General features: G+C 41.4%; 1 protein-coding gene across 1 annotated transcript in view; it reads left to right on the forward strand.

The window, feature by feature from the left end:
- The window catches only part of LOC105521922, a 127,844-nt gene that overhangs the window by 78,667 nt on the left and 30,431 nt on the right, over window positions 1–18,746 (forward strand). The gene's annotated exons all lie outside the window — the stretch shown is intronic.

An 18,746-nucleotide genomic window follows, 5' to 3' on the forward strand; every position in this document is an offset into this window, starting at 1 on the left:
GAACAGATGCAGTGTCCTCACAGTATGGAAGGGACAGAAGAGCTGACTAGTCCACTTGAGCCTTGAGCCTTATAAAAAAGGACACCAATCTCATTCATAATCACCTCCAATGGGCCCCACTGCTTAATACTATCGCCTTGGAGGTTAAGCTCCAACTAATGAATTCTGTAGAGATACATGCATTCAAATCATAGCATCCATACAGTGGAAACCAGAAGCATACCTACCCCATAGACTTGTTGTGAGCATTAAGTGAGATCACCTATGGTGTGTACTTAGCAGAGTGTCTGGCTGATAATAAGGCTACTTGTTAGTAGCTCTGATCAGAAGGAGTCAATATAGCACCTGGAAATATCTTAGTTCTGTCAATTCAAAGTTTAGTCCACCTGCATCTTGGCAGCTCAGAGGGAATATTTGCAACATATACCCCTCTCAGCCCAGAAGCCCTGGCCTTCAGCAGTTAGCACTCTGAAACATAATCTCCAGCCCTGGGCTTACATGGTTTCTATGCATGTAACTCTGAACAGTGTGAGATGGTGAATCTGTTTGCATTTGCTCCTTTCTGTTTCTGTCTTCTGAGCCTTGCACATATACATTTACTGAGAATTCCACTCCACACCCAAAGTTGCCCAGCTGCTGAGCCAGCCTCTTGGGCTTGGAATGAGTCATGCCATCATAGACTTGGCATCCTCTCTTCCTGAGAGGAACCCTGGCTCTACTTTCCCACCAATCTGTACATTTATTTAAACCCCAATGGGTATTTGTTATAGGCTGAATTCCCAAGAAAGCAGACTCTAAGACAGAGTCTAGGACATAGGGTGTTTATTGAGAAGTGGCCTTGGGGTCCACACCTGTGAAAGGGAGGGGCAGAGGGAGAAGTCTAGCTGTGATGCAGTCCCAGGACAGCCTCAGACCACCCTCTGGAAGCTATGGAGATAGGAGGGCCCTTTAGGGTTGTCCTAGTCAGGCCAAGATAGCCAGGACTTTATACTCCTTCACTGATCAATCACTGAATGTGGGATCCATGGGCAGGGTGTGATCCTGGGTACCTTGGGCAGTCTGTGAGAGGACCAACAACTGAAGACCCTTCTGCTAGCAAAACTTTCAGCAGCTGAGGCAACAAGTTCTTCACCTAGAGGAAACTATCTACCCAGTATGCTGTCAATCTTACTGGGCTTTGGCCTCGGATTTTATTCAGCGTACTGGTTATTTCAGCCTACCTCAAACACCAGCTTATTTGGCTATGGCCCAACAGCTGTCCAGTTCTTTCTGACCTTTCTCTTTGGGAAACAGAATCACCATCCTGGCTCATTGGCTGGTGTCAGGCTCTGACTGGAATGATCACTTCAGACCTCAATGCCAGTACCTGCTGGATTTTGGTCATTATTGGCTGCTTAGAAAGTACAGCTCGCTTTGTCTGCTGGGACCTCCTTGGACACTGACCCTAGCTAGGATAAAGCTTAATTTCCATACCCATGGACTGCATGCACTGGGCCCCACTCAGGTCACAAAGGATTCCATAACCAAGTCAAAATCTTTGAGCCTTGTCTCTGGTCAAAGGGACTGAGTTTAGGTTCCTTTCACCCTCAATATTTTTACAAAATAACAATATAAATTATAATAATATCAACACCTCTCGTTTTTATGATACCTTATAATTTGCAAAGTACTTTTTAACCCATGCTTTCAGTTTTATGCAGAACGCTCCTGGAAGATAGGCATTATTCCTGTTCTCCTTCTCCAGCTGAAGTTCAGGGTGACAGAGTGACTTGGAGCATTGCCCCATAAGTGAAGTTGGGGACTAAATTCAAGGACTTTGAACCCCAATTTTTCTTGCCCTGCCTACTTCCTGCTGCTTCAGTCACCTCAGCTTTGTGTCTTACCCACCCTCTCCTCTCCTTTACTCTTTCATTTGCTCTGCTCAATCTCCTTTCTTCTCAGTCTAGCCACAGGCAGAAACTCTTCTGAAGATGCCAGGTTAAATAAAAGAACAGCTTTATTCATTAAGTTCAGCAAAGAGGAGCAGAGGGGAGGGATGTCAATGGTCATGTGCATTTAACAAGAAAGCCTATAGAGGTGCTTGTTTAACACAAAGACTTCACAGTTGTAAGAAAAAGGCCAACAAGCCCCTCCACATCCCCTCAAGCAGGTGACCAAGCAGCATGACTAGGCAGGGTCAGGCTGGGCATTCCAGTCCAGGAAGACTTCGTTTCAAATACAATCCACTCTCCCTACTTAGGTTTTGTGACTTCTCTGAACTTCAGTTTTCTCATTTGTTAAGTGAGGTTAATATTCCAGATAATGTATGCAAAGCACCGAGCACATTGCCTCCTATGCATCTGTAGCTTAGAAAACGGACATTCCTCCCCCTTCTTCCTCTGCCTCCCCTTCCGGCAGCCCTAGCAGGGAGTGATGAGAAGAGGGCTTGAACTAGGTAGAAAGAGCAGAACATTCTCAGACCTTGGCATGCTTGTTAGGCTTGTGAGAGGAGCAGAAAAGGGAGAGGGGGGCACGTGTTATGAGGAGAGGTGGGGAACACAAAACCAGGTAGCCATTAGGCAGATGCTGGGTCACACTAGGATCTTTGTAGGACACAGCTTGGTTTTTATTTTAAGTATAAGGAGAAGCCACTAGAGGGTTGAGAATAGGGAAGCAATGTGATCCAGCTGTCACTGTAAGATCGTTCTGACTATTGGTGAAAATGTTTACAAGTCAAGCCTCCCTTCTTATTATATCAGCTCTTCCAGGGCAGGAAATAGGATTTTTAACTTTTTTTTCTTAGTTTGTTAGCATATTAGTTTTCAAGAACTGCTGCACTAAAATACCCTAGGCTGGGTAGCTTAAGTAATGGAAATTTATTTTCTCATAATTCTAGAGACTAGAAATTCAAGATCAAGGTGTTGGCAGGTTTGGTTTCTTCTGAAATCCCTCTCCTTGACTTGGAGATAGCCAGCTTCTTGCTATATCCTCACATGGTCATCCCTCTGTCCTAACCTCCTCTTCCTATAAGGACACCAGTTATATTGAATTAGGCCCCTTCCCGACGACTTCATTTTAACTTAATTACCATTTTAAAGGTCCTATTTCCAAACACAGTCACATTCTAAGGTCATAGAGGTAGGACTTTAGCATGTGAATTTTGGGGGTCATAATTCAGCCCATAACAATTACCGAGTTAGTTAGTCGATTATTCAGTCATTTAGTAGGCTGAATAACAAAGCTAAAATAAACTACATTTGTGAATATTGGCTGGTGTCAGGCTCTGACTGGAATGATCACTTCCATATTGTGTAATGCAGTGTTAGGCACAAATCAGGAACTCCCTAAAGGTTTGTTGAATAAATTCAGGTGTTTGGCATAGCCATATAAAAACATAAAGGAAAGCTCCTTTTGATCCATATACTTTGGTACTGTATACATAATGAGTGTGTCCCGAGACCAAGGATAGACTATCATCCAAAAAGTTTCAGGTACCTACAAAACTTCAAGGTCAGTCAAAAATTCCTACCTGGTATAAGAGGCTGCTTCACTGGATCCCTGACTGGAAGCCCACAGCCATTGCTTGAATAGCACCAGGGATGAAATCCATCACCTCAATGGGTAGCCCATTCCCTCCAGCTCTGGGCACAAAAAGAGAAGGGATAGCAAATGTAAACACCCAGGACTCAGGGAAGAAAAATCACTTGAGTGAAAGGAGTGAGGCAGTGGGGTAATAGAAGGGGAAGACATCTGTAGTTTTTTAAGGGTAGCAGGGATCACTCATCTCCAGCTAATATTCTCCGTGAAGAAACATGTGGCCCTGTAATCAGACTTCCCAATTTATCCAAAGGACCCAGAAATCTAGGTTCTAATGTGAAACTTCCTGAACTTTATAAAATCTGACTAGTTTGAACTAAAAACAAAAACAACAGTGATAAAAAATATATATATATATATATAGACCAACAAAGAATATCTAGAGTCCAGATATTTTCGTGGGTCACCGTTTGGAGATTTCAATTCAGAACCTTTTCTAGACTATATGGTACTTCTGTGCAAATCTAAAAAAAAGGTGTCACCTCTAAGCAAATGCATGGTTGAGGAATAAAATAAGGCTGAGATTCCAGTTCTCAATCATCCCTCAGTTGGAACTTTGTGAAACATGAAAACTATCCAATAATATGATTCTCTTTGGGTTATGATGTTGAAACCAACATCCCTATAGTTACTATCTATTTTCTCCTAATTCTGACAGATTATAAAACCACACAGTGCCCTTGCCTCTCCCCTTTTTATTACCAAATACACTTCAAATCACTCATTCAAATTTCATCTTTCTAATTAGATCAGAAGCTCAAGGCAGGTAGGAAATCTACAGTTCCCTAGTTCATCCTCAGTAATAAACACAGCATCTGGCACAGCAAAGGCATCCAACAAATATTTATTCAGTAACTAAGAAAAAATAAAGACAGAACAAGTCATCTCCCTCTTCAGATTTGAGTGAATCACAGATTTGAAGTCAGTTATTACAGCACCCTGGTCTTCTGTACACCAAATGTGCCCAGTTGTTTTACTTATTCTTTATAGGACCTGGGTTCCAGACGTCTCACCATCCTGGGTGGTTTCTTCAGGACTCAGTCTAGTTCCTCAGTGGTATTTCAAAAATGTGGCTCAACACTTCAGTCTGTGACTCTAGTTACCAAAGGAATGGGAACTCAGGTTTACTGTATTAGGCATCTGATACTTTCTTCAATCTATGAAACAACTCTCAGGTAGAAATCATTATACCATTTTCTCAAGAAGAAATGAAGGCTTCTGAAAGTTAAGTAACTTGTCTAACCAAAGTCACATTGTTTGTAAGCAGAGGCACTGGGACTCAAACTTAGATTGTCTGACTCCCCAAAGCCATGGTCTTTCTACTATGCCAGGCTTCACTGTTCCATCAAATTATATTTAACTGCCAAGTGAGAGACTGTCTTGGGTCCAAATATCTCAAGCATGAATGAGCTGAAATTTTCCAGGCATGAAGGGTCAGACCAGGTAGTTGGGTCCATTGAGAGCGCTGCACCAGGCCACTCCATTGAGAACCAGGTGTCAGCCTCAGAAAGGGAAAGATGTCTTGCGCTAGGACAGCTGAAAGGATGTTTATGGGAAGAAAACCTGGCGGAGATTAAATCCTGTGCACCCACAACCCCCGTGATCTCAGACTGCTGTTTATGGCCAGAACAGCAAAAAGCCAAACAGAAACTTTTTTTCTTTTTCCTGGTAATAGCTTTTGGGATTTATCTTAGGACAAAGAATAAAGGTTCCTGACCGGGGCTAACTGCCACCCTCCTACCCCTCATCCTCTCAAAAAATAAATAAAAAATCAACTTAACCCCAAAATGAGGGCAGACAAAGGCCAAACACATCAAATTTTCAACCTCAGCTTAGTTTCCACCTTGGGTTCCTCAGGGGTTGTCAATGACTTAATGAAATATTTAAATTTGGAGGTGATTGTTGTCATTCTATCTTGTTATGAAGGACATTTCAAAACAGCTTGGAAGTAAGAGGGAGGACAGAATTATTCTTTTTTGTGGTCCAGTCATCTTTGAACAAGGTCCCAAAACCTCAGCTGGAAAAAAATCAAGATAAAGTTTGCAAAGCCAAAGAACGTATCTTCTGTTGTTTCCAGTCTTATTTTTATCTATGAAAAATTTACAGTTAAAACAAGCACATTAAAAAGAGACAAATTTTGCAGGAGCAAATTTAAAAACAGAATAGACAAACTACTTCTGATCCCATTGTCCTTACCCAAATACTCTGCCTTTGTGTTTATTTCCTTCCCATCTTTTTCTTCTGCATGTAACCAGGTTGTGATCATTCTGTCTATATAACACTAGTTTGAGTCTGTACATTTTCAATGAACATTATATCACAAACTTTTAAAAAGTTACAATCTCTATCATAATTGATAACTGTATAATATAGCTTGTTTCTTGACTGTAGCATTTAAGCTTCATTTTATTAATGCATTAGATTGCTATTGTTAATGTAATAGACTGCTAGCAAACTAGTTATTGTTTAAATTTAGTTGTTCTTAAAAACCAGATATTTAACCAAATAGGCCTTGTTTTATAGGGATCTGTAAATTATACAGAATGCTGATTAAAGAAGAATTAAATTGTAGATCTTTGCATTAGAAGAGGATGTCAAAGTCATTTAAGTCAAAATTTCAATAGATGATATTCTCTTTTGTGTTTATGGTAAAAGTGTTCAATTATGAGATACTCTCTCCTACAGAGGCAGCCAGTTCTGTCTTGAACAACTCTGATGTCTTCCTATCTGTAACATCCTAACTGGGACATGAAAAAATAAGTTTCCCATAAGAGAACATCACTCTCCCCCGACTCCAATTAAGAGAGCAGTCCCAAAAGTCACTTGATTTGTATCTAATCATTCAATACATATTAATCGAGGGCCTCCTATATGTCTCACACTTTCCTAGGCACTAGAGATAGAATGGAGAACACAAGATGCATGGCCCCAGCCTTCACAGAGCTTTGATTTCCCTGTAGACTTGATTTGGGAAGTAAAAGATACATACAACATATCCCTATCCCAGACAGGAGCGATGAAGATGGAAGTCTGGAGAAAATACCACTGAAGCTGAGATGAGAAGGTTGAGTTAGCCAGTCAAAAAATGTGGTAGGTGTTTTAGGCGGAGGAAAGAGTGCGTGCAGAGCCCATAGAGAGAGAGGCTAATCAGAGATGCAATTCAGGGATGCAGGCAGCATGGGTCTTGCACATGCACATTTTGATAAAGCTTTACATTGGTGATTCTCTGGCTAATTAGAGCAGCAAATAATGTCCTAGGACTATGGAGCCATAGGGGTTAGAAAAACTATCTAGAGATTATCTAGATTGCTATTTCCCAGAGTGCGTGCTGAGGAGCATTGGTTTCTTGGGTGATAAAGGTATGTATTGGGATAAAAGACTTCTGTGTTCAAAGGTATTCCAGAAAAACAAGGTTAAATAAAGACAAATAGATGTATTCACTGCAGAAGTTTCTGGAACTTTCCACAGGAACATCAGCATTGTCATTCTTTAAGGGGCATTGTTACATGCAGGGTTTCTAAACATATTATACCATAATACAATTTCATGTTAAGTATCTAATGGTACTTAGTTTCCCTTGAACCTTCTTTGGGGACTGCAGATACAGACCCATCCTAGATTTTTACAAATGAGGCAACTGAAATATAGAATGGGAAAATAACTTCTCCAAAAGGACTCAGCGGAAAAGAACAGCAACCAAGTTCTCCTGACTCTCAGATCCTTGGATGTTCCAATATAATTTAATGTCTCACAGTCATCAAACTAATGTCAGTATAAGCTGGTTTTCAGTATGTACTGGAAGCCTAAAATGTGCCTATTGCATTTTACGTGTCATATTGTGAAATATTTACCACTGCCCTAAGAAGTTCTCTTCTGGCTGCAAAGAATTTGATTAGACATGTCTACCTGGATTACAGCTATCCTCTGCCATGAGGGTTTCTTCCTACCCATTCCTGATGGCTGTACCTGGGCTCTATATCCCATCAGATTTTTCCCTGATGGACCTGCTGTTCAGACACCATTGTAAGACTAGTGATAAATGGACCCTGGATTCAGGATACTCCAAATAGAAGTGGACTTAGTAGTCATTTAGTCTAATTCATCAAATAATAGAGGAGCAGCCATTCTCTTTGTAAATCTTTCCAGGAATGGCAAGCTCATTATCTCTACTCATTCTGGGTCTGGATGGCTTCCAGAAGGAACAATTGTATAGGCCCTGTACAGAGCCCAGTCAGAAACCTAGTGTGGAGCTCCTTCCCCTTAAACATCAGAGGAATATGGCTGTTGGGTGGAAACGTGCAGCTTCAAACACCACCAACTGCTTTTCTCCTTTCCCCTGACTGCACTGCAGAGAAGATGATGGGAACCTACGCTGGGAGTTTAGTGTTGGCAGCAAACAATCATCATATTTCACTTGAGGAGCAAAGAGTTTCAAGATGATTTGTTCAAAGAGAAGCAGCCATGGATTTGGCTTTGATTGCTCTTAATTCTCTTAATGAGAAAATCTATAAAGAGCACCAGGAGGAAGAGAGATTTTTATTGTCTTTCTTTTTTTAATGACAAAAAGAGACACCACGAAGAGAGAAGGGGGCTTTTTTGTGGGTGCCAGGGTCTATTTCCCATAAGAAGAGGCTGGCTAAGCCCCAGCTCACCAGGAAGGAACTCATGAGAAAACTAGGCAGTGGGGGAACAATAAAACTTCCAGGGAAGGGTGTGCATTCAGAGGAAAAGGAGGAGCAGCTGAGGGAACAAAGAGCTTCTGATGAAATCAAGATTTGTGTGTGTGGCTTAAGCCTGGGGCCTCAAGACAGGCGAGAGTGTTTGGTGAAGGAATCTTCTTCAGGAAAATATGGGGAGCTTGCAGGCACCATAAATTTACACTATAGCTTATTCTTAACCTAACCATCACACTGTAAGATGTGGCAGTAGCTCCCTCAAGGGAAGGTCCAAGAGGCAAGATTGATTTATGTCGCTGTGTTTGTCTGTTTGTCAGCAGCCAAGGTGGCCACACCCTTGCTGGGCCCTGATTTTGTGGACAACTGTTTGCTTCTGTAGTGCCTGTGGATTCTCACCTCCCTGGTTGTCCTCAAGTTCCATCCCAGAACAAGGTCATGTCCATTAATCAGCTGTCATAGGCCCAGGAGAGAGCTTACAGTTTCCAGGCCTGGCTTAGTCCTTGCTGATTTTGTCCTAGGCCCAGCCTAAAGGGACATTGCGAGCCAAGGAAATCAGCCTGCTGTCAGTGAACTTGCAGAATGTTAGGGCCAAAGGCATCTCTGGAACAATTACGTTGTTGGACTAATTAACAGATGAGTAGATGGAAGCACAGCTGGGGAGAGTGACTTGCTCAGGTTCACATGGTTGCCAAGAGCCAAAGCCAGGTGTTCCGAATATCATGCTGGCTCTTTCCTGGGCTTGTGACAGACCAGGACCAAGTGTGAACAAAGAATGCTGTGCTGCCTTCTTGTCATGCACCCCATGTCCACATAACATGTGTACTGAGACAAACTCAAGCTAGAGCTGGGGGAGGATCATGACACCAAGCCAGCCTCTGCTTCAGATGATCAGACCACCCCAGGGACATCTTCAAAGCAGGATGACACAGAAAATGAAGTAGTTATCAACAACACCAGCTGGATAGGCTCCTGGCTTCCCCATGTGCAGTTTTCTTTAAATATTCCTTTGACGATGTGACTTTTCTAGTCAAGAACTTTCAGAAGCTCTCCATTGCCCAGAATATTAAGCCCCTCTATGAGCCTAGGTTTAGTCAGGAAAATAGAGCCTCTGGGACATTATGGGAATATGAGATTTAAAACAGGAATTAGGATTCATATTCCAAGTCCTCAGTAACAGAAAGGAAGATTCTGAAAGTCAGCAGGTGACCACTCTAAGTAGACAACATGGGCCTCAGAGTGGATGCTCTTAGATTGTTTGGCCTCAGCCAATAAATAGCCAACAGGCATGTGGACCATGAATCTAGTTGGCCTTGTTCATACCCTGGAAGACAACACCTAAAAATGAGTTGGTACAAAATCAACTACATCTATAAATCCTTGTTATGTGACAAAACCGTTGTCAGGGGCTTGGGAAGGTACAAAGATGAATGAATCATGGACTTAATAACATTCTTTTATTCTTGAAACATATTCTCTTTGATGACCCTGAGTTGTATAACACTTGCTTCACTCAGTTATGTCAGGCACATTTCACTAAAAGTCATCACATATTTTGTTGTTGTATCTTGAAGCATAACTTTGCCAAGGAGGGAGGGAATTACGAAAGGCATAATTGGACACTTTAAGTATGTGAAGTTTATTGTATGTCAATTATACCCTCAGGAAAGTTGTGGTAAAAAATAATTAGTTACTTTCTAAATTTACTCCATGAATTTAGCTTGTTCATTATGACACATGTGGAATTCCTTCCCTTTCACCTTCTTTTTGCCTAAATCATTCTTTCTTATGTGGGCTTCTGTGATGTTTCCATTAAGCATGGGTAGAAATAACTATCCACATATTTTTATGTAACACATACAAAGTATTGTTTGAGGTCTTTCAGGTCAATGGATAAAAAATATACATAGAAAGTTCTGGAAAGTCTTAATTTCCTTTCATAAGTCTTTTCACCATATTTTCACTTGTATTGCCTAGAAGTTAATCTTGATTATAATATGGAATCTCTGTAGACAAATGAATGCACACACATACACATTTATTTAGTCTTTAATTTTTGTGAATATTATATCTTTAGTATTAGCCACGTGGAAACCCAAAATTCAAAGAGAAGTATACTGTTCTGAACAGCAAAGGATAAAATCTATTTACTCCCCTTCTTTCTCACTCTACCAACCAGAGATTAATATTTTGTCACCCCCTAAAAAACTTGATTTACGTTCTCCAGTAGGTAGTCTGGAAAGATTAGAAATATTTTGAATCAAAATGCCTTAATTGGTAGGGTAGTACCTTCAATGTCAGAATAAAATATCAGAAGTCATTTCACTTACCTTCTAATTTTTATGTGAGTTGTCATGGAATTGGGAATGGGATACAATTGGAAAGGCATTAGAGAAGCTACTGGACTATTTCGTGGGATCGCATCTATAAAATCTCTGTTAACCTTCTTTCTCTGAGATTGTTTTGTAACTAGGTACCAGTTATAGTTTACTCTCACGATATCAGTGAAAGCTTCAAGGCAAACACTTTCCTATGGTTTAGTAAGATAGACCAGTCTCTGTTGTCCTTAAATTACTCTGGGACCCAGTGAAGAAATAATGACACAGGAAAGAGGGTCATAGTCACACTCCCTGTGCCTATGGGGACAAAACCCTGTTCCGTGTGGTCACTACATTCCTGGCTTGGTATTCATGCATCCAACCAACACCTATCAGCACCTGTTATGTCCATGGCACCTTCTTAGTTGCAGTAAGGATGGCTGGAGGTTCTTGCAGCTGACTACGGAGGGCAAGGTGCTACTTTAGATTGGATAGACCAAGAATTAGATCTTGAGAAATGGAGAAGAGGGATGGGCAGGTGAGACAAAGAAGGGAAGGATGCCAATGTCAGTTATTGAGTGGGTCACTGCTGTAGGTCTCAGCCAATCAGCACACTTCCACCTCCTTGCTGTTGTGATTGTTCAGAGATGGGCACTTGGCTTAACTTGGTCCAATCTCTAACCCCAATTGTTTGTTAGTCGGGGAAGTGAGTCTCTGGACATTGAGCAAGGAAGAACATAGACCCAAGTGCAATTAGTAGACATCTCGTGACCATGGAGTCAACCTTAAGATGAAGCTGAACTGTGGATGGTATAACAAAGAGGTAGAAATAAATTGAATATTGGCGATTTCTTGAACAAACCTACGTCAGGATTCTTCCTTTGCAACAGCCAAAGTACTGCCTTGTTGCTAAGCTAATTTGAGCTGACTTTTCTGGTACTTCCTACATATAGATTCTTAACAGAGATATTGATAGTGCATACAAAGAATTTAGTGTAGAAACTGATGTATAATAAGTGAAACATAAATGGGGCCTATAATTACACAGAATGAAGTGATGAACAGAAAAATTCAATCTTACATCAACCTCTCAAAATTGTGTGTTTGCATTTGTATATAGATGAGAATAGGAAGAGGGTATATAAAGACATGTAAAGGAGAGTATATGATAAACATTACCAGCACTGTGCAACTCAACCAACCAAGCTGCAGAGAATGAAATTCTTCAACATACCACTAAGTCAATAAGGATCCACCTGGTAGAACATCAGGCTCCCATCTCTCCCATTAGGTGTAATTAATCTTGCAACCGAGGACATGGTGGAAGCTCCTGCCCACCTAATCCCACTGCAAAGGCCCATCTCACAGGTCTGCTTCTCTCAGTTTCTGCTTGACCTTCAGTTCCTGCTTGACCTTCAGTTCCCTGTTGTCTGAAGCTCCAGCCAGAATCCAGCACAGTTAACTAGGGCTCTGGCAACTATATCATCATTTTCCAGTTGTTTTACCCATGAAACGAGTTAGGATCATCTTTTTCATGCATGCACATCCTTTTCTCATGGTGTTTCCACTATGTCAGGTTGGCTGGGGTTAGGTGTAATATTGTGCTAAGAAATAGCTATCTTTCATAATTGTGGGGGTAGTATCTGCTCTTCCTGAGTCCTCAAATAATTTTCAGTTCTCTGAATTGCTGCTTGCCAAGATAGTTTGAAAACAAAACATTCCCCACAGCTATTGTCCCTGGCACTACCACCAATGCCCTAAGTAGAAGGGAAGACCTGAGGTTCAGAGGTTCTTCTCACCTGGCCTGTCTCCATGAAACAGAGACAGATGGCGCCTACCAACAGGATTGTTCTGCAGTCTTCCCTCGGCATCCCCATTTGGTCCCCAGGTCCAGAAAAATCTCTCCCTTCTCTATATCCAAGATCTGCCCTATTTCCCAGTGCAGAACAATTGGCAATTCAAATTCTCATGGTATTCTCCATTGTTTCTAATAGACAATGAGAAAAAAAAATAGTCTGAAATTGTTACATTTCCCCCCATGGTTTAAGAGATCTACCATGATGACTTTATTGCATAATTATACATAAATGTGTCTGCCCCTTTCTCTGGACAGAAGGACTTTGGCAGCAGGAATTGTAGTCTCTCTTGTTCACACCTATACTCCTAGCTCCTGATTTCGTATGTGCTACATAGCAGAAACTCAATCAACATTTTTTAAACAAAAAGCAAAGTAGGTAGATGGATGGGTGGATGGATGGATGGATGGTTGGTTAGATGGATAGATGAATGGATGATAAATTAATAAATGCATAACTGCCCCAGGAGTCAAAATAATGCCTCATGGGGCAAGCCCTTTGAGCTAGAAAAGAATAACAAACATTGGTATTATTTACTAGAGCCTAAAAGATCTTCTCATAGCTTTGATCTTATTGATCATCCCAACAATGGTAATGGTAATGTTATTATCTAGTTTAAGATGAGGAAACTAAAATCCAAAGAGGTTGAAGAAGTTGCCTGAGTCACCAACTAGCTACCATTCCTCCCTAGGTCTAAAATCAAGTCCTATGTATCAGAGTCCAGACTGTTTCCATCACTCAGCTGCCTCTTACAAGATAGAGTGGAAAACCTGTAAATTCTTGAAATAACATTAAACTTTTCATAGAAATAAATGTTCAATGTGTAGATTAAGTATTTGATGGTAACATGAAAGACTACAGAGAAAAATGAACATAGGAACAGAATGAGTTATTGCAGAAGAAATACACATTTGTATTTAATGTGATTTTACTTTCTTTTCTTTCCTTCATAAACCACCAACTTGCAACAATTATATTGTAGTTACAGGCAGCTTAGAGAAGGATGTTTTGAATTAACAACTAAATTATCAGGTTTCTTTGTGAAGCATTTTATTTTTGAGTATACTTGGAGGGAATCAGTCCCAGGGGAAGCCCATTTGCCATTCATTTCACTCTGTTGAACAGATGACTTGCCCACAAAACATTCCTTCTCTTTCTTCTCTCCAGTCCTCGACACTCCAGTCACTGTCTCAGGCCACCAGGATTGTGCACAATGTTCTCAGAATGGGAAGGGACCTTAGGAAATGGCTAGTGTGAGTCCTTATTCACACAGGAATCCTTCTTCAATCTCCTAAAATGAGGTCACACAAATTCTGCTTGATCACTGAGCATAATAGGGTGAGTGTGGAGAAGTGGTAGAAGTTCAAATTCAAGCTCTTCCCTAGCTCATCACCAGCTCTGGGATCTCAGATAAATTCCATAACCTCTCTCACTTTTTGTTCTCTCATCAGGTCAATATTCAGGACTAGGGTGAAGACTTTATGATCAAAAACATACAAAAGCCTTGTACAGACCCTGGCTTATGGTGGGTGCTCAATAAATTCCATTTCTCCCTGCCTTTATTGTTAGAACTCTTGAAATGTTGTGGGAATGTTTTCCTTTGTAGCTTGCTAGTTCTGGTTTCTCTGACCATGAGGAGCAAGTCTTCCTCATGTTCACCTTTTAAATACTGGCAAAAAGCTCCCACTGCCCTCCCATGCCTCCTTTTCTTCCACATAAAACAGCCTTGGACTCTTCAGCTCTTTCTCACCTGGTGTGGTTTGTCATCCCCCCTGTATCCTGGACTCCTTGATCTGCATGCATCCTGCTTTGCCAATGATCCTCTCACAATGTCCCAATTCCAATCAGAAAGTAAGCAATGAGGGTGGGGAAGTGTGTCCTTCATGTCTCTTCTTCTCTTCTTCTACCCCAACTTCCCAACTTTAGTTTCTTTGCATCTTTGTATGTCCCTGACTCACCTACTCACTGATGGCCCAGGGTAGGAAAGGTTGTGTTGTTGGATTCAGGCCAGATATAAGAGAAAATACTCAGATGAAGGTGGGCCTTCAGATGTCCTTGATGTGACCTCACATGAGCACCTTCCTCTGTGTCCCCACAGCATCCACCCTCCCTCCCATGTTTACCGGAGAGGGACTCATATTCCCTTGTCTTCTTGTCTTCTGATGATGATGTTAAGGATAATTTTACTTCTCCAAGGGCTTCTGAGTTCCCAGACACATAAACACAATCTGTGAATGAGCAAGGACCTGTGTTCACACATGTAAATGACCCTTGATTCCTCATAAACATAAGAAGTTATTGCCAAGAAAGGCCAGTAGTTGGGGCATCAGCCAAAGTGGGTCCTGCTCCATTCCCATGCCAATTATTGATGCATTTGTCAAAAGCTAAAGCAATGATCAAAATCATAATTATGGACTGAAATCTTTAATGTGTATCCAAAGCATCTGAATACATAAAAAGATTTGTGATAAACTGGGGGCAGATTTCTGAGATTTCAACAGCTCTTACTCTAACATCTGATTTATTTATTATTAGAAAATCAAAGAACTCAAATACTTTATGCCAATGAAATCTCCAGGCCAAGACTTTAAATGTTTAAACTTAAAAGAGAGTTAAAGGGAGAGGCATCTAATTTGGCAGCGACTCAAATCTATAGGTTCAGAACCAGGCTCAGAAAAGCATGGGCTAATTGTTAGGAGGCAGCTTGTTTCAAAGCTGAGTTACCCAAGGTGCATAGTCACAGTGGGGACAGAGGACAAACATCAGGCAGGTGCACACTGCCATAGTTCCCTTTGCCTTCTTTCCGCCTAGAATCAGGATTTGGAGAGTAACTTGTTTCTTCATGCAGGCATTTAGAAGGGGGCAGATTGGAGACCTGTACTCAAAAATATTGTTTTGCAAACCCAGGGGATTGAAAATCCAACCTTTCTTCAAGACCATTTTGGGTCATTTGGGAAGTGAAAATGCTGAATTAAAGACTGAGTTTTGGAAGTACTCTAGCAGTATATAAACCTTCTGTCTCTGGATAGAAGAGAAAGCAATGCTTTCACTGACTCTGACCACAGCCTGAAGTTCAGGCTGAAGATAGAGAGGGTGTACTGACTGGGTACAGAATCTGTGGATGGCTAAAACACAGTGGGATATGTCAGGTTATTCCAAGGCCATTGGAGTCAGAGTACCCCCCATGGCCTGTGCCAGCAAGTCGTATGGAAGTTGTCTTTTTAAGTATCATTTTAAAACATTTTTTAGCTTTTCATGGGAGTTAAGGCATCATATTCTAGAATGGGCTGACAGATGCTTCATTAGGAAGCTAACTTTTTTGGATCCCTTAGTTTTTAATTCATATTTCATACATGTTCTAACAATTAATCCTTACAACATCCAACCCACTAGATCAAATGTATTGCTCCTCTTTTACCCCAGTGAGAATACCAAGATGCAAAATGTCTCAGAGCAACCTTCTCAAGATCACAGGGATTGGTCACTAAATCCCGAATCATTTCCTCTAGACAATGCCACTTGGCAGTGCCCTATAAAGGCCTGAGTCCCAAGAACAGAAAATTTGGAGTAGGGAAAAGAACTTTAGACAGATCTACATTCAAAATGTGAAGTTCGTTAAACTCACCAGCTATGAGACCTGGGGCAAGTCACTTCATCCTATATCTCAGTTTTCCCATCTGGAGAATAGAAAGAATTATCCCTTACTTTATGGAGTTGTGATGACCAAATGAGGTGGCCACACGAGAATGTTCTGCACGTGCTTAGTGTATATGGTTGGTGCTTAATATAAACACGCTGAATCTCATTCAGGCTCCAGGCACTAATTTCAACAAGGAAGCTAAGAGAGAGGTGCAGGAAAGCAATATGGGGCATAGTAATGGGAGGAGGACTCTGCCCTGGAGGGAACTGAAGTATCTGGGAATGTAGATCAGAAGCCTGTTTTGCTACTTTTCCAGCTTGGTAGAGATCAAATACCCCACTGTGCGTGATGTCCAAGGGAGAACAAATATAGATGCCCTCATCTTTTCTGAATCATTGATTGCATTTGTCTAGTGAAAAATTCTATTGCTGTCTTTACGGCAAACTGTAAAAAAGTATTTTTGCTTCTTGTTTATCCAAGAATAACACAATCCCCCCACAAATAGCTATTTTATTATGACCGCAATCAAAGCTGAAAACAATTTCATTTTCCTCCTTTGAGGTCTTCGGAAACAATTTTAATTTCATAATAAAGTGAGGCCGCATAGGGTTTGTTTCTTAGAGATAGCAGACAGGGGGTATGAAGTCAGAGATCCAGGAGTTAGAGTTGGGTCTGTTTTGGGGTGGGGAGCTTTTCTCCAACCTGTGCTCCAGATGGCTTGGAAAGCATGTTGGAAGCCATTTGCAGTGCTTTTTCCCAGCAGGCTTTGACCAAACAGGAAGGCAGAGCAGGCATTCACTTCATTTGGAAGCAAGAAAAGGAAAAATATCCATCCATGCAGGAGAAATCTCAAGCTTCAGCAGGCCATGGTGGGGCGGAAGGACTTCCCAGAGAGGGAAACGGGCACCTCTCAGTGCTGGCACCTCAGCAGCAAGGCTGTGCCTGTGGTCTTCAGCCTGGAAAACAACATTGCCACTTCCACTGTCCTAAACCAGACACCTGAGTCATCCTAGATGTTCCCATATCCCCACATGTCTCAGGGTTCTGTCTTCTTATTTCTCTCTTGAGAATTTCTTGAATTCACCTGTATCCTTTCACCCACTGCTGCTCCCTTTGCTCAGCTCTCACCTGAACTGTTACAACAGCCCCTGACTGATCTCTGCTTCCACCTTATCCCCATCCACTCTTCCTCCACATCACTAGGTCTCCCTTACATTTTATTTGTGTAATTAAATATTTATTAATAAAGACAGGGTCTGGCTGTGTCACCCAGACTGGCTTGAAGTGGCACAATCTTGGCTCACTGCAGCCTCAAACTCCTGGGCTCAAGCGGCCCTCCCACCTCAGCCTTCTGAAAACAGGACTACAGGTGGATGCCACCATGCCAGGCTAATTTTATTTTTTATTTTTATAGGGACAGGGTCTCATTCTGTGGTCCAGGCTAGTCTAGAATTCCTTGCCCCAAGTGATCTTCTCACCTCCACCTCCCAAAGTTCTGAAATTGCAGGCATGAGTCATTGCATCCAGCCTCTACCTTATATATTAGTTCCCTACTTAAATCCCCCAATGTCATTCAGTGACCTTGAACATTAAGTTCCAATTTCTTAGCCTGGTACATAAGACTCTCCATTATTTGGCCTCTGCTTACCTCTTGAGCCTCATCTTCCATCATCCCTCCACCCTTTGCAACCTAAACTCCAGTCTTTCTGTGCTAATGACACTCGAAGCATACCTCTACTATCTGGCACTTGGTGCTTTATTTGAAATATTCTCCTTCCCTTGGCAGCCAGAGGAACCCTTACTCTCAAAATCCAGCATCTCCTACTTTGAGAAACCATCTTGGGTCCTCCTCTGTATACACCCTTCAGACTGTTCAATTTTTATTTGCTTATATACTAGTATTATCTATTTGACTCGTACCTCCTTGAGTCAGGCACTTTCATATCTGACTGGTCTTTGTGGTCCCTTGTGACCGACACAGTCCTGGAATGTTGTGGGAGGGAGGTAATGAAGGAAGGAATGACAAAAGTAAAGAAGGGAGCAAGGGACAGGACAAGAGAAAGAAGAAAGAAGGAAACAGGCAGGCAGGCAAGAAAGGAAGGAGGGAGGGAGGGAGGGAGGGGGGGAGGGAGGAAAAGACTGCTCAACCTACCAAGATATCTCTTCTTGGTTTCCCAGAGATCTTTCCACTTGGAGATATAAAACATAACCTTGTATAGAACTCTGGGCTGTTAATGAAACAGCAAAGGAAAGTGTGCATGTGTGTGATGTGTGTGTATGTGTGTGCACGTGTGTGTGCGTTCCCTAGTGCTTGCACAGGTGAGCTGTGTGATTTGAGGAATGGTGGAGCTGGTACTAACAAAAAGCCTAAATACTGATACTTAGAAGGAATTATTCTTTTCTAAGACTCTTATAAAAATGGGTCTAGATTCTTATTGACATATTTTCCAGCATTTTACGATGAAAGTTTGCAGTGTAGAAAAGCTGGAAAATTGTACTGTGAACACTTATATACCCACAACTTAGATTCTACAATTATACTTTCATAATATTTGTTTTATTATACACTTATTGATCCTTTCATCCATTCCTCATCCATCCATAAGTTTAATTTTTACATGCATTTCAAAATAAGTTCTAGACACCAGTAGTTTACATTCCTTAGCCTTCAGCATGCATGCCA

Source organism: Colobus angolensis, unplaced genomic scaffold (genome assembly GCF_000951035.1).
Source record: "Colobus angolensis palliatus isolate OR3802 unplaced genomic scaffold, Cang.pa_1.0 Scaffold412, whole genome shotgun sequence".
In the NCBI taxonomy this organism is placed as follows: domain Eukaryota; kingdom Metazoa; phylum Chordata; class Mammalia; order Primates; family Cercopithecidae; genus Colobus; species Colobus angolensis.